Source organism: Phyllobates terribilis, unplaced genomic scaffold, assembly GCF_046119375.1.
Source record: "Phyllobates terribilis strain yellow unplaced genomic scaffold, ASM4611937v1 Scaffold_1__5_contigs__length_1240528914, whole genome shotgun sequence".
NCBI classification, from domain to species: domain Eukaryota; kingdom Metazoa; phylum Chordata; class Amphibia; order Anura; family Dendrobatidae; genus Phyllobates; species Phyllobates terribilis.
This window is the reverse complement of record NW_027362761.1, coordinates 235,026,368-235,039,570: the sequence shown is the minus strand read 5'-3', so window position 1 is coordinate 235,039,570 and position 13,203 is coordinate 235,026,368. Positions and strand designations below refer to the sequence as shown.

Sequence of the window (13,203 nt, the reverse complement as noted above, 5' to 3'; positions counted from 1 at the left end):
CACCATCACACCTCCTCTTCCATGCTTCACGGTGGGAACCAGGCATGTAGAGTCCATCCGTTCACCTTTTCTACGTCGCACAAAGACACGGTAGTTGGAACCAAAGATCTCAAATTTGGACTCATCAGACCAAAGCACAGATTTCCACTGGTCTAATGTCCATTCCTTGTGTTCTTTAGCCCAAACAAGTTTCTTCTGCTTGTTGCCTGTCCTTAGCAGTGGTTTCCTAGCAGCTATTTTACCATGAAGGCCTGCTGCACAAAGTCTCCTCTTAACAGTTGTTGTAGAGATGTGTCTGCTGCTAGAACTCTGTGTGGGATTGACCTGGTCTCTAATCTGAGCTGCTGTTAACCTGCGATTTCTGAGCCTGGTGACTCGGATAAACTTATCCTCAGAAGCAGAGGTGACTCTTGGTCTTCCTTTCCTGGGGCGGTCCTCATGTGAGCCAGATTCTTTGTAGCGCTTGATGGTTTTTGCAACTGCACTTGGGGACACATTCAAAGTTTGCCCAATTTTTCGGACTGACTGACCTTCATTTCTTAAAGTAATAATGGCCACTCGTTTTTCTTTACTTAGAATTTGTATTATGGCAATAAAAAAGCAGCTAACAGTCTATTCAGTAGGACTATCAGCTGTGTATCCACCTGACTTCTGCACAACACAACTGATGGTCCCAACCCCATTTATAAGGCAAGAAATCCCACTTATTAAACCTGACAGGGCACACCTGTGAAGTGAAGACCATTTCCGGTGACTACCTCTTGAAGCTCATCAAGAGAATGCCAAGAGTGTGCAAAGCAGTCATCAAAGCAAAAGGTGGCTACTTTGAAGAACCTAGAATATAAGACATATTTTCAGTAGTTTCACACTTTTTTGTTAAGTATATAATTCCACATGTGTTAATTCATAGTTTTGATGCCTTCAGTGTGAATGTACAATTTTCAAAGTCATGAAAATACAGAAAAATCTTTAAATGAGAAGGTGTGTCCAAACTTTTGGTCTGTACTGTATATATATATAACATGTATTATATATATAGTTCAGTGGTCCAAGCTGAATGACAATTTACATGTTACATGTAATTTAGTGATAGCATATAGGAGGAGAATATTTTTGAAGCATGAACGAATATATTTGCCAATCGTTTTGCACTGATCATTTTTCGCGTTTACGCTGAGCAATTATCGTTATGAACCCTCATGATGTACCAGATCTTAACGATAATTGCTTTGTGTAAATGAGGCTTTACATACAGCACACACTGGAGCCATAGGAAGGAATTACAGCGATGAGAGATGAATGAATTGCATCATGTCTGATTTTTTAGATTGAGGAAATTAGTATGGGGTGGAGATTAGAAGTTTTCAAGTTGGAAAGATCTGTCAATTCCCTACCAATGTACCCGGTGTACCCTCTTGACATGACTAATAGAAGCATGCTGCTTGTTCTGATCATCCACACAGAAGTTGGTATACAAGGGTCGAGGTGATTAACTAGCTGGCTGCAAGTCCATGCATTAGCCTCATAATTCAACCCAACCACATTTTATACTGATTGACAAGGGACATATTTTTTATGTGTCAGTCTGAGTCACCAGGAAAGTATCTTTAACAGCTTCTGATCTTGACACCCATTGAACCCTAATGTCAGCATAACAGAACACGGTTACGGTCGCACAGCTGCAGGGCCTAAAAGGATCAATTTGAAATCTCGCAGTGAAATAGGTAAAGATCCCACAAACACAAAAACAAAAGCGTATTATATGGCTAAGAGCAGATACAGACGAGCGTATTTTCGGTCCGAATGTGATGACATGTGGTGCATCTTTCAGACCCGCAACAAGTCAATTTCTCTTGCAGGTCCGCATGCTGATTTTCCCAATAGTCTTGCATTAATGAGGAAAATCCGCATGTGTAAAAAACGTAAAATGCGTGTCTGCTAATTGGCATGATAGGTGCGGAAATGGTGCGGATATTCTGCAGCGTCAAAACTGCAAATCCTGAACGTGGGAACGTGCCCTAATACTTGCCCATTTTTCCTGCCTCCAACACATCAACATCAAGGCTTGAGTGTTCACTTGCTTCCTAATATATCTCTTGATTCCTAATATATCCCACCCATTGACAGACATGTACCGTTGCAGAAAATTGATCAAAGTTATTCTCTTCACCTGTTAATGGTTATAATGTTATGGCTGATCTTCATATTTTTATGATTGCACTGTTGTTTTTATTTGTGGACTTGTATGCAATATTCAGGGCATATTGATTACAAATGGGGCAAAGAAGGCAGCAAGCTGGCTCAGTTTGCATGTCCTTACTGTGCTTGCATGGGTTTCCCAATGGGGACTGTGAGTGATGACAATGAATGTAATGCCTTGCCGAATATGTTGGCGTTAAATAAGCAAGTATAACAAATGAAACAAATAAATTGTCAAAATCTGAAAAGTTATACATTTAAAATCAGCAGGAGCCTAACAGCTTGCAACCACATTTATATTGACGGAATTAGTTATACAGCCATTTAAAATTGATAGCAAATCCTTAGGGTAGCCTAAAAGTAGATTGGTGGGAGTCTGGCTCCCGGCACTCCGCGCTAATCAGTTGATTGGATCTAGTGTGATCACTGCAGCCACCTTAATGTTTACATCTGATTTCAGGCTGGTTCGTACTAGCGTATGCCATCTTTTTATAGTGGTTGTCCCATTTAGGAACATTCCTGGGAAATTTCCCCACTTGGCTGACAGTCATCATTCCCTGGTAACAGCAAACCTGAAAGATGTGAGCTAAGTGTTGTATAATTAATGTCGCTATGTGCATCATGTACCTTTACCACCAACAGCATTACACTTTTGTGCATTCACACGTGGCAATCATTATGGTTGTATGGAAACAAGTGAATTATGATAACTGCCCATGGTAACCGGCCTTCAGGCATGATTAGCCCCAGATATGAGATTTTATGTAGCTGCCAGAATAATGTCCTATAAGTAGTCCAGCCAAAACTACTCCAAAACTTCTTTTTGAAAATGCAGATTGTAAAAACTTCAGGTTATAACCAACAACTGGCCAAACGGATCCGATGTGACTGATTAACATTAACATTGTCTGTCAGTTATCAGTCATTTACATAGAGGAACATGAGTCTACAAAACAGCTGATTTTGGATCTTATTTATGGCTTGTCTGTGGGCAGTTTAAGCATGTGTATGGCCAACTAACAGTACATTGCACACACACATATATATATATATATATATATATATATATATATATATATATATATATATAGTTGGTGCACAATATCATGGTTGGAAGAATAGAAGGATCAAGGTGAAGAGGAAGACGGCTACAATCAAAATAATGGTGGAGAAGACCCTGGTGGTCCTATCTAGGCTTGCACAAGATCGATCTTCCTACAGATCGTTCATCCATCAAGTCGCCATGGCTCAAGATCGAGCCAAAGGCCTTTAAATAATAATAATACTGGTGCACAAAATGCTGAGCAGATACTCTGTGCCGGAGGCCTAGGCCAAAGCACAAATCTGTACATATATGAGTCTCCCACCCCAGACTACACTAATGATTGTTTGCATATCTTAAATCTAACTATTCGGTTATTAACTATGCATAACACAATCTATACTTTATAATTGTATAGCCGTGCATTATAACATTACATGTATCCATTTAGCTAATGACCTTGCATTACTCCATATCTTTTATGGAAGTCTATGATACATCTTTCTACATTTAGAAACCGTTACTGTTAGTCATTATCTCAATGAAAATGCAAGTATTTCTCAATATCACATTTCTAAATGACCATATAAATGCCTTTGTATCCTTGGCACTCTTCATGGCCTGGTTCACTGTCCCAGACCATGTATATGTGAACCTCGCTGAATATATTAACAATATCTTATTATATGGAGACGGGGTCTTTACATTATGTATTTTTATCTTGGTTTATGATCCCCTGGGAATCTTGCTTACATTTATACATATACGCCATATTTAATACAGCTATTTTCTTTAGGTAAATTACCCTTCCTCTTCCTGCGTCTTTCTGTATAGCTGAACCCATATGAAATCATATATTTCTGGCTGAACATCCAGTATCCCTTACTCGGCATATATATGGGCCCCTATCGCAGCGTCTGACTTTGTGACTATCCAAGCCTTCCTTGATATTTCTATAGATCTGAATCTCCTTCCATGTTTTTTTTTTGTCTGTGTGCAATAGAGCCTTTCCATCATTAAACCAGACTTGACATATGTTTTTGTATATTTTAATATATACAGGGTCAGGACATGATTATTATACCCGCGGTCAGTTGTCGGTGTGGATAACTAAGCGTCCCTGTTATGCTTGCATTTCTGCATATATTTTGACCCCCCCTTTTTATGGGACTGTATATAAATGACCCTCCTGGCCTTTGTGTATATGAAAGCCCCATCTATCTCTAAGTGCATAAATATATATGAGCCTTCCAGTGTATAGCGGACGGACTATCATTATCCCTGTGTGTGTCTGCTCCGTGGTTTGATTATTTGTACCTTATTCAGCATCTCCTTGCCTTAGTCTACATTTGATCCCTCCCACAGATTCTGTGTACATCCAGAATACCACCGTTTCTATATGCACATAAATCTTATTCTGGTACAACCCACCCCCCATACCCTTTCACCATAAGCAATGTTGGCTGGATCAGCTTGTATATGAGCATCGTCTATGTAATATTTGTATAGAGCCTAGGCTTCATTATAATGCACATCTTATACATCATATCCTAAAAATCTGCCTTTGGATGTATAATCATACATATGTGCATGGATATATTTTTGTTCACCCCTTCCCATAGTAAAGGCGCTTATTATCCCAGTAATGTGACGAGGCCGTCAGTCAATCACAAGCATACAACGGCTGTGATGTCACAGGCCAGGTGTGAAGGACTGTCAGGCCGCTGGTGGTCTCGTTCACAGTGTCTATCCCTCTGCGCGCCCCCCTGGCCCTGTCCTGGGTTTACCTACAAATATCTGACCACTTCCATGAAACTAGAGCTGCTATAAGCAACCGTAGCATGCATATATGTGTTTCATTGTGTGTACAGCCCATATAATATATATGTATATATTTGTGTGTGTGTTTATGTATGTATATGTTGTTTAGATGCGATCTGCACATATATATATATATATATATATACATGCATATAGATGAAATAATAGAAATGATAGCACATACCGATATGTATAAATAGCGAAAACATTGAAATGTATGGGCGTAAATAAATCAAACAGCGTTTGATGAGTATAGAAATATAATTTCCGAAGGGGAAGGATTTATGTTGAATATTTTAATGCTACCGTGAGATTGTAAATAAAAGTCTAAGGTATTCTAGAATTGTACATATACGGCATACATATAACACACATAAATGCGTATGTACGTTTGTGTGCATGTATATAGATGTATACATACATATCTCCATATATACACATATGTAATTGCAGATAGAGCTGCTGCATGTAACTGTAAATGGGTGGAATTATATATATGTCAATTTCTATACATCCATCTACTCCCCTCAATCAATTGCCTTCTGACCCACAAGCCACAAAATGAGAGAAAGAGGGAGAGAGATGGAGGGAGAGAGACGAAAAGAGAGAGAGGAAAAAAAAACAGGAATAGATTGTAAAATCAATGCTACTTACAGCTTAGCTGGTGCGAGAGGATAAAGCTGTGTCTGAGGGATGCTGAGGAGGCGGTCTCTCCCTCTCTCTCTCCCTCTCTCTTTCTCGCTCTCTCTCTCGGGCTTTCTTGCTCCCCCCTTTACAGAAGGAAGATGAAGACTAGGAAAAAATAAATCAATGTCTTTGTGGTGTGAGGTACTTTCTCTGTGTGGACAGGGCTTTTCCTATTGATTTACAGTCTCCGAGACACCTCTCCCTCTCCCCCTCTCTTTCCCAGATCCATTCACAGACAGCTCCTCTCTCTCTCCCCAGCACAATGGAATAATCAATACGCACAGAGACACACTCACACACACTCACACACAAGAAAGCGTTGGGAGACTGAGCAGGTGCAAACAGAAGCAGCCTGTGAAAGACACTGTTTCCTACCTCTGGACATGAAGGGGTGGTGGCAGAGGGGCAGTGGAAAGGACAGCAGAGGTGACAAACTGGCATAGTCACACTAAAAACACAAAATGTCGAAAGAAAAGCATTCATAAAGAAGATGGTTAGCTGCGCCAAGACATACCAACACAGAATATAGAGAAAAAAGGGAAGCAAAAGAAAGCCATCTCAATATACGCCGTCTAATAATAGTAAGAAGAATACATTCTCATCCAAAAATTGCTAGTTTTTACAATCTAATAATAAAGGAATATGAATAGTATATATGAAAAGCCAGGGCATTGCAGGACTACAATAATCAGAGTAAGCCAAGCGCAAGGGTCAGCGCACTAGGATGGTGGGCCCAAGCTTTGAGATGACAGATTGCAGGCCCACACAGGATCATAAGTTCTATGGATGCACAAGGCCATCAGAAGTTTTCACTACAGCTTGGAGTTAGTTGGACTATAGACATGTCCTGAAAAGTTCAAGTTATACAGCAACCGCGAGGAGGGCACTTAAAGCACCAATCCAGATTATTTTTAATTTTGCTGCTGGAGTCATGCCACTAATCTAAGTTCCCTTTCCCATCTTCAACTCTTCCCGGTGCTGCTCCAGTTCCACGCCACCATCTTGTGACCACAACTTCTGGGTGACCAGAAGTCAGAGGTAATGGTCACAAGCTCTCAATGTAAGTCTATGAAAGCCTGCCCTCGTTCTGCCTCTCACAGACTTTCATTGAAAAGTAACTTCCGATTCACCCAGCAAACACTAGAGCGTCCAACAGGTCACAACCTGTAGAAGACGACCGGAGCGGCGCAGATAACAGATGAAGGCAACGGCTGGTAAGTATAATACTTGGGGCAGGGAACTTATAATAATGGCACCAATCCAGCGTTGTATTAAAAAAATACCGGAGTGGAGCACATTATAGAGATTTTCAAAAGTTAAGCCCTGATTTCTCTGACGCTAGACAGCATGGAACACATATTGGGTTAAAGCTGAATATTATTGCAAAAAATCCTAGAATTTATGTAATTCGGCTTGTACTATCTGTACTGTGAACCGTAATCAAATACATTTGGGCATGTAAAACATACGATTGCTTTATTTGATCTCAGATTGTAATGGAATCCAGTAAAAAAATGTCAACTAATTAATTAGGCTAATGACTTGGCCGCAGCATCCTTAAGTAAATGAAGAGGGTTAAGTTCAGTTAACAGAGTTGTGGTAGTCAAGGAATGATGTAATTAAATCAATCAAGAACTTGTTGTGTCAAGGCTGTTCACTCATGTGATTGGCATGGCCAGTTTAGCGGGCACAAACAAGTAAAGATTTCAATAGCTTAAACTTGTAAAAAAAAATATCCAATTTGGAACATTAAGAACAAAAGATGTATTTCCAGTAAAATATACAGTAGGCTTTGTTCACACTGCACTAGTGTTATATGGTCAATGGAGAGGTTGGGATGTGCTTGCTGTTACGCGTCCGGGTGGTGGAACCTCTGAGCTGCGGTGCAAGGAGGGACCAGAGGGGCGTAACTAAGTGCCTACTCGGACCGACCCAGGTCACACGGCGGCTCAGTTGACTCCGTAAACCAGGGACGGACTGGGCAGGTGGACCAGGTGCCACTCTGGGACCGACCTTGTGTGAGAGCAGGTGACTCCCACGGGTCAGATGACAGGAGCTGACCGGCACAGCGGATGAGCACGGCAGGAAGGCTGACGGGTGGTCCGGGTGGATAAGCAGGCTGGTACGGCAGATAGCCAGACAGGAGCTCCGGGTAGGCAAGGAGGCAGGCACGGCGGGTAACTGGCTGAGACAGTTGCTCCGGGTAGGCAAGCAGGCGGGCTCGGCAGATAACTGGCAGGTGCTCCGGGAAGACAGACTGGTGGGCACGGCAGGTTACAGGCAGGTGCTCCAGGTAGGCTGGCTGGCAGGCACAATAGGTAACAGACAGGTGCTCCAGGTAAGCAGGCTGGCGGGCACAACAGGTAACAGACAGGTGGTCCAGGTAAGCAGGCTGGCGGGCACGACTGTAAACAGACTGGAGGACAGAATGGTTAGACAGGCTGGTGGGCTGGACTGACAGACAGACTGGCAGGCAGGACTGACAGGCAGCGGGGCCTGAGGGCTGGAGCAAGTGTTAGCACACGGAACAACCTTGCACAGGCACCTCCATTTTGGAGGAGGTGCCTTATATAAAAGAAGTCCTCCGGCCATTGGCCGGGAACTCTATAGGACGGCGCGTGCGGCCTCTTTAAGAGGGAGGGAGCGTGCACGCACCCTAAGCACAGTGCCCGGGAAGCTGCGCGCCACAGCAGCAGGGGAGCAGGAAGATGCCGGACCTGGACCGCGGCAGTGAGGGGAAGGCGTCTCTGCCCGGCAGGAGGCAGAGACGCCGATGCTACACTTGCTAATTATAGGCTGATGTGCCCAAACATGTACAAAGAAAAAGTTGCGTGGGCATAGATTGGGTCAGCATACTTAGTTTCCAACTATTGCAACATATAGTCGTCTTTGCTTTTTGATACAATTGCATTTTGTAAGGAAATGTTTTTATTTGTTTTACAATGGACATACAGTTACAAATATCAGGCACACTTCTAAAGTAAAGTGTGAACAAAACCTTACCAGTTCTGAATAAGAGGATCATTAGCATTCTGTTATATTATAAATGTAGATTGATTTGCTTTCCTTTGAATTAAGAAAGAGCCCTTAACCTCCTTCCTCTCAGGTTTGTACCCTTGGTCAAGAGATTCAGACCTCTGGGCATTATTCATGCCGTATACAAGTGACCGACCTATTATGGCTTTGTAAGCTATTGATCATTTGATTAAGTGTATCTGAGCATCAGCATGTGCTCCGTGTTTAGCAGATTTGCTTAACTTCAATTGTTTAATGCTCAACATTGGAGTCCGGTGTGCAAATCTAACCAAGGCTTGTGTTCACTGGCTTAGTAGTTATCCGTGACACCTATAGTTAAAGGGAATCTGTCATCAGGATTTTGCTACCCCATCTGAGAGCAGCTTGATGTCGGGCAGAGACCCAGCAATATATTACTTACTGGGTTGCTTGCTGTCATTTTGATAAAATTACTGTATTATCTGATGCAGATCTACCAGTTCTCTGAATGCTAAGCTCTGAATAACTCGGCCTACACCACTGATTGGCAGCTTTTTGTGTACACTGTGCATAGGCAGAAAGCTAACAATCAGTGGTGGGGTTATACAGAGCTCATGAATATAGAGGACTTCATGGCAGCAGGTTTACTAGCCCTCTAAGTGATAATCTCCTGACAGTGATTTTATAAAAACTACAGCAAGTAGCCTAGTAAACGACACATCGCTAAACTAATTGTCTCTGTCTCTACATCATGTGGCTTTCAGATAGGTGACACAAAACCTGGTAACAGATTCCCTTTAAACCCAGATAATCTGCATATGTAATATGTTCATGGCTGGTACTGTAAATCAATGCAGATTTTCTGTGCTAAAATTCCTCCCTTCTGCATGTATCCTAAAATGTAGACATGGAATTCTAATGCCTTGGTCTCTAAAACCACAACCAAGTTAGTAACCTCCATTTTTGTCTATCACTCCTCAATGTTCATCTTCAATGGTATTTCCCCGATAATATCTATTCTGTCTCATATTATACTTAGTATAATATATTATACTTAATATAATATATTCTGAATGGCCTCATTATTAGAAACACTCATCTAATAGCAGGTTTGACCACCTTTGGCCTTTCGAACTGACGCAATTCACTGCGGCATCGATTCTACTGGGTGTTAAACTCATTCCGTAGGAATACTGGCCCATGCAGACAGGACAGATTTCAGAATTGCTGCAAATGGATAGTCATGACAAGCTCTGATATGTCCATTCTACTATATCACAAAAATGATGTAAAGGATTCAGATTTGGGGACAGTGAAGGCCATAAAAGCAAGGAAAACTCGCAGTAATTTTCCAAAAACCAATTGATATGGTGCATTGCATGACTTGAAAATATCCTTTGCCGTAAAGTAAACTGATGCCATGATGGTTACAATGATTTGGAAGCCCTACTGTCCACAAGTCCAACATCTCGTGAATCAGAAGACCCGGGGTGTGCCATTAAAACATTCCCCACACTATCACTCCTCTTCAACCAGCCTGACTATTGACACCTAAGAGAAGAGTTCATCGATTCATGATGCTTATGCCAAATTCTGACCAGGCAATGTTTTTTTTTTATTTTTCAGTGATATAATTACAATGTCTTGTCCTTTAGAGTTCTGCTTTTCTGCCTCCCTTAGACAGCAATGGTTGTCTGCTGTTATAGCCCATCCACACTAAGGAAAGATAAGTTGTTCAGTCAGACATGTTAGTTAGATCCAGTGTTGTTTTAGGCTGCAATTAGCTTGACTGTGCTTGGCCTGTTTATCAGGATAAATCTTGACATTCTCTTCTGATCCTTTGGTTAACAAGTTGGTTATGTCCCAGGATCTCCTTTGGCTCCAATTGTTCCTCAAGCCCACCCTTCTCAGTATACTCTTGACACAGTTGCACAATTAAACCCCACAAGGTTAGCAGTTTTTGAAATACTAGCAAGTTTTCACATGGCTTCCGATTCTAAGTATACATAGCATTAATAATTATTATTGTCAAAATCAAGGTGGATACAGACAACGGAGGACTACTCAAAGCATTATCTACCTTCATGCACTTTTCTCCTGAAACCATCTCAACAATCTATTTAAACATCACAGATAGAGATCAATATAATTTATACTGCCACTGCTTAGTTTTGAAGGTGCATGACAGATGTAAAATAAAGGGTTTTAGAACACTGCTATTTTTTATCTTCAGGAGCCATAATAGCTCAGTGCAGCCCTGCACATTATTATAGTGTAGAACCTCAACTGTTACAATCATGGACATGTATTATAGCCTGAAAGCTTCACATAAACCGGGTTATCCTGGGAGGTTAAAAACATATAAGATTATTAGAGTGGACCTAGGCTTACCAGAAATTGCAGGCTAGTGCTGATCCATTACCGCATCACCCAGATGACACAGCAGAGACGGCCCACAGACATTGGTCTGGTCTCCTCGAGGGCAGAAGAAAAACTGCAGTTTAATTGAAACCTGGAAAGAGAAAGAATGTATAAAAGGTAACTCATTATCACAGACGTGCGTGCAAATCGGTCCAATCTCAGACCGTAATGCACGCACTGGCTGCAGCTCTCCCGACGGAGTGTGACAGCCTCATAGAAATACATGAAGTTGTCAGGAGACCCGCCGCCAATCTGTGCATTGCAGTTTGAGATTGGACCGATTTGCATGGACATCAGAATGAGCCTTAAAGCGCACATGTCAGCAGGATTGTGCGCCGTAAACTACATACACTGTCAGGTGGACGCCGTTGCACTGAGTAAAATGATACCTTTGTTGATGAAATCCATCCTGTGGTTCTTTTTTAATCTTTATTTTAATTTCTGAGATAATGATAAGCTTGTGTTCCGGGGCGGCCTTTGGGGAGGGGCTTTATCTTGTGCTCTGCTTGTTTATTCAGCTGTATGGCTTCTGACAGGTCACTGTGTCTTCAGTGACCTCCCAACTATTTTAAATACTGCCTGTGTAATCGTGGTAGAAATCAAGAAATTTACATGTAGCAAAATGGCCCCCGCCTGCGCAGCAGCATCTCTTGTTTGCCGAAAGATGCTACCGCGCAAGCGTGGCCGGCGGTACCATATTGCTGCAGGCAAATTTCTTTTTCCTCCAGCAAAATGCCGCCCGCGCATGTGCAGTAGCATCTATCGCTTGCTACTGCGCAAGCGCTGCTACATGTAAATTTCTTGATTTCTACCACGATTACACAGGCTGTATTTAAAAAAGCACAATCCGGCTGACCTGTGCGCTTTAACAAATCGTGCACTAAGAGGCTTCATTTTATTTGGTTGTATTTCAAAAAAACTTTATTTATTTTCTATTTTCCATATCACTATCTATATACTGTATATATATATAAAAAAAATAGAAATCTTCCAGTTTTCACAGTGGTCACTAAGCCAAGTATTAGTCATATAACTCCTATCCTGTACAGAGCAATTTTCATCAGTCTCATTATGGCAGACAGGATTCTAATGAAAGGTAACACCTCTATATGCAGTATATAACAGGAAATACCAGGGGCAGACATATGATTGGTGCAACCTATGCAGCTGCACAGGGGCTGAAGAGATAAGGGGGCCCTCTACTACATCCAAAGCAGGAGAAATTCCTCATTCTGATGAGCTTTTGGACTACAAAGGGCACATATATTGTTCTAGCGCAGGAGCCCTCTTCTGTCTGTGTCCCCCAGTGGGATCTACCATTACAGTAAGTGATGTCAAAAGTCACCTCCGCCTCTTCAAATTACATTAAAACCTAGATCAGAGCATGTTTAGAAGTTTAGAAAAGTCTATACGTGACCACATAGTGAAAAATGCAAGATTTGTATGGGGGGAGCAAGGTTTGTATATAGTGTTTGTTTATACAGTACAGACCAAAAGTTTGGACACACCTTCTCATTTAAAGATTTTTCTGTATTTTCATGACTTTGAAAATTGTACATTCACACTGAAGGCATCAAAACTATGAATTAACACATGTGGAATTATATACTTAACAAAAAAGTGTGAAACAACTGAAAATATGTCTTATATTCTAGGTTCTTCAAAGTAGCCGCCTTTTGCTTTGATGACTGCTTTGCACACTCTTGGCATTCTCTTGATGAGCTTCAAGAGGTAGTCACCGGAAATGGTCTTCCAACAATCTTGAAGGAGTTCCCAGAGATGCTTGTTGGCCCTTTTGCCTTCACTCTGCGGTCCAGCTCACCCCAAATCATCTCGATTGGGTTCAGGTCTGGTGACTGTGGAGGCCAGGTCATCTGGCATAGCACCCCATCACTCTCCTCCTTGGTCAAATAGCCCTTACACAGCCTGGAGGTGTGTTTGGGGTCATTGTCCTGTTGAAAAATAAATGATGGTCCAACTAAACGCAAACCGGATGGAATAGCATGCCGCTGCAAGATGCTGTGGTAGCCATGCTGGTT

The 13,203-nt window shown here is 41.8% G+C and overlaps 1 protein-coding gene across 1 annotated transcript in view; it reads right to left on the bottom strand.

The window, feature by feature from the left end:
- Positions 1-6,092, bottom strand: part of ZFHX2 (zinc finger homeobox 2) — a 104,166-nt gene extending 98,074 nt beyond the window's left edge. Inside the window, exon 1 of the mRNA XM_073671074.1 lies at positions 5,717-6,092. The gene's annotated coding sequence lies outside the window, so the exon portion shown is untranslated. The remainder of the gene's footprint in view (positions 1-5,716) is intronic.
- Between the last annotated feature and the right edge of the window lie 7,111 nt (positions 6,093-13,203).